This window comes from Petromyzon marinus, chromosome 31 (genome assembly GCF_048934315.1).
Source record: "Petromyzon marinus isolate PM22_M1 ecotype Great Lakes invasive population chromosome 31, UKy_Petmar_22M1.pri1.0, whole genome shotgun sequence".
NCBI classification, from domain to species: domain Eukaryota; kingdom Metazoa; phylum Chordata; class Hyperoartia; order Petromyzontiformes; family Petromyzontidae; genus Petromyzon; species Petromyzon marinus.
This window is the reverse complement of record NC_133697.1, coordinates 10,611,455-10,615,193: the sequence shown is the minus strand read 5'-3', so window position 1 is coordinate 10,615,193 and position 3,739 is coordinate 10,611,455.

Below are 3,739 nucleotides of genomic sequence, written 5' to 3'. Positions count from 1 at the left end.
GGCAAAGCAAGCCAGGGTGCGACCCCAGAGCCGCGTGGCCCGATGTCCTTTTGAGGGCCGGACTCGTGCGGCTGGTGATCGGGACCTGCGCCGAAGCTGGGCCAAGTCAGATAGCCTCTTAAGAGAGGACCAGAATAGAGGGAACCAGGGAGCTAGCGTGGGCTAAGGCTCGGGAAACGTTCCCTCTATAGAGTACGGGTGAAGAGGCCATTACCTCAAGTATCAGATTAGCCACTGTAGAGTGAAGTGTCTGTAATAAATACGTGTTGCCTCTAAAGAACAAGTCTCCGTCGTCAATAAGGCCACTACACCTGTATAAAAGACACCTGTCCACAGAAGCAATCAATCAGATTCCAAACTCTCCACCATGGCCAAGACCAAAGAGCTCTCCAAGGATGTCAGGGACAAGATTGTAGACCTACACAAGGCTGGAATGGGCTACAAGACCATTGCCAAGCAGCTTGGTGAGAAGGTGACAACAGTTGGTGCGATTATTCGCAAATGGAAGAAACACAAAAGAACTGTCAATCTCCCTCGGCCTGGGGCTCCATGCAAGATCTCACCTCGTGGAGTTGCAATGATCATGAGAATGGTGAAGAATCAGCCCAGAACTACACGGGAGGATCTCGTCAATGATCTCAAGGCAGCTGGGACCATAGTCACCAAGAAAACAAATGGTAACACACTACGCCGTGAAGGACTGAAATCCTGCAGCGCCCGCAAGGTCCCCCTGCTCAAGAAAGCACATATACATACCCGTCTGAAGTTTGCCAATGAACATCTGAATGATTCAGAGGACAACTGGGTGAAAGTGTTGTGGTCAGATGAGACCAGAATGGAGCTCTTTGGCATCAACTCAATTCGTCGTGTTTGGAGGAGGAATGCTATGACCCCAAGAACACCATCCCACCGTCACACATGGAGATGGAAATATTATGCTTTGGTGGTGTTTTTCTGCTAAGGGGACAGGACAACTTCACCATATCAAAGGGACGATGGACGGGGCCATGTACCGTCAAATCTTGGGTGAGAACCTCCTTCCCTCAGCCAGGGCATTGAAAATGGGTCGTTGATGGGTATTCCAGCATGACAATGACCCAAAACACACGGCCAAGGCAACAAAGGAGTGGCTCAAGAAGAAGCGCATTAAGGTCCTGGAGTGGCCTAGCCAGTCTCCAGACCTCAATCCCATAGAAAATATGTGGAGGGAGCTGAAGGTTCGAGTTGCCAAACGTCAGCCTCGAAACCTTCATGACTTGGAGAAGATCTGCAAGAGGAGGGGACAAAATCCCTCCTGAGATGTGTGCAAACCTGGTGGCCAACTACAAGAAACGTCTGACCTCTGTGATTGCCAACAAGGGTTTTGCCACCGAGTACTAAGTCATGTTTTGCAGAAGGGTCAAATACTTATTTCCCTCATTAAAAGGCAAATAGATTTATAATATTTTTGACATGCGTTTTTCTGGATTTTGTTGTTGTTATTCTGTCTCTCACTGTTCAAATAAACCTACCATTAAAATTATAGACTGATAATTTATTTGTCAGTGGGCAAACGTACAAAATCAGCAGGGGATCAAATACTTTTTTTCCCTCACTGTAATTGCTGTCAGTGACACTGAGAACCTGGGTCTGGGTGTCTCTCTATCTCAGTGAGGTCATAATGGCTGTGTCAGTGACATTGAGAACGTGGGTCTGGGTGTCTCTCTCAGTGGGGTCATAATGGCCGTGTCAGTGCAATCATTTATTGCTCAGGATGACAGGAACTGCTCAATAAGATTATGCTGCAGGACTCAAACGGAAAATGTCTCGAGATCTCTATTATTTTACCGCTGCACGCAGGAGAGTACGTCACCAGCCGATGTGAATGCACACACAAACAAGACAAAGATCCCCCCCGTATAGACTGAATACTCTTGTGGAAGGTGCTGTTAGCGAGTAGCAGCGCCGATGAAGGCCGGCACGGCACACGAAGGGGATGGGTGATCAGCACCACGCTGGACCGTCTTTGTCTCCCCAGCGGCGATGTTAACACACTGCACCAGGGTACTTATTTGAGGCTGAGTCGACCTATGGGGAGGGCCAGGACCGGTTCAGATGATCGTCACCGATGTTGGCCGTGAGCGGGAATTAATCTCGGCCTGGTTCGTCATAGCGCAGCGTAGCACAAACCGCTGCACCACCGCTCCCCAATATCAACACCACCGCCACCACCACCAAGCCCGAACAATAAAAACGAAACTATTAAAATGGTACACTCAAAAGTATCAAGTCGAAGAAGGAAAAGAACATGACAACACAATGGTCTTATGTGCACTCAGTGAATGAAGGTTTGTACGAGATCGGACACTGAAATGAACACTTTCCTGCGGAGGGAGCTGGTAGGAACGTTGGGTTGCTCGGTCAATGGCCAGGGTCAACAACGGCGGCACCACGTGGTGTATTCCGCAAACATGTCCGACTGTGAGGGCGGGCACAAGCCGGCGTGAGTAGGTTAAACGTTGAGTTGTATAAGGGCACCACGGGGTGACCAGCCCCTCCCCACCCAGCCCCACCCCTCCCACCCCCCACCCAGCCCCACCCCTCCCACCCCCCACCCAGCCTCACCCAGCCCCTCCCTCTCCACCCAGCCCCTCCCCTCCCATTTTTGGATGCACGACGGACGGACGGACACAATAATCCCCTGTGGGCTGGTGGTGTAACCAGGAGGTTCCTACCAGTAAGATGTTTAAAATGACACAGGATATATGAACACTTCTCCGCCTCTATGATAAAATCTGACATCGGCCGGCAAACCTTGCTTCGTTTATTAGATAAATTATTACACTTAACACAACACTCACAAAATCTATTTTAAACGAAATAAACATCGAAAAACAATAGTCGTTAATGCACTCACTGAATAAAGTTTAGTATAAGTATTTTCAGCGATGAATACAATTTATGCAATACAGCATCAAAATACACTCACACGGAGCTATGATGAAATCGGACACTGTAAAAACTCCATTTTAAAGGCATAAACACACTGTTTTTGACATAGCGAATAAGCATAGCAGTCTCGTCTAATGTTAGAACAGATTGACAGTAAAAATCCCATGAAAAATCCATTACTTTAGCTCCGTTCACGGCGGGTTTTAAGCTGAAGTAAAAGCGGATATTTTCAAGTTGACGGGGCAGAATCGATATCATGGATCGTATTTAGCGATCATAACGGGACAGAGACACGCCTCTTACGACGCCTTAACTCCCTTATATGGATAAAAACACGCCCACTTCCGCTTTTATCGTATTACACGGGCGCGCGCACATTCATTCGAACCTCTCCCCCCGCATCTTTGCAGTCGTCCATCAATCAGCTCCGTCCGCGACTAAACCCCTCCCCCTAACTTTACGTTCGGTGCCGCCCACTGGCACCGTCCACCAATCGACTCTGCTTGCATAGGGCGGCGGGGTGGCCACGCCCCGACTGCTGTGAATGGCCCCGCCCTACCGGGGGGGGAGGTTAAGCCCCGCCCCACCGTAGGGTCAGCCACGCCCCACCAGGGGGGGTAAGCCCCGTCCTAACGGGGAGGGGCGTTAAGCCCCGCACCACGAGGGCGGGAAGGTTACAGCCCCGCCCCACCGGGAGGTTAGCCACGCCCTACCAGTGGAGTAATCCCCGTCCTAACGGAGGGGGCGGGGGTTAAAGCCCCGCCCCCTCCGTATCAGTGGCCGACGGGCGGGGTAGGGAGGGGGTGTG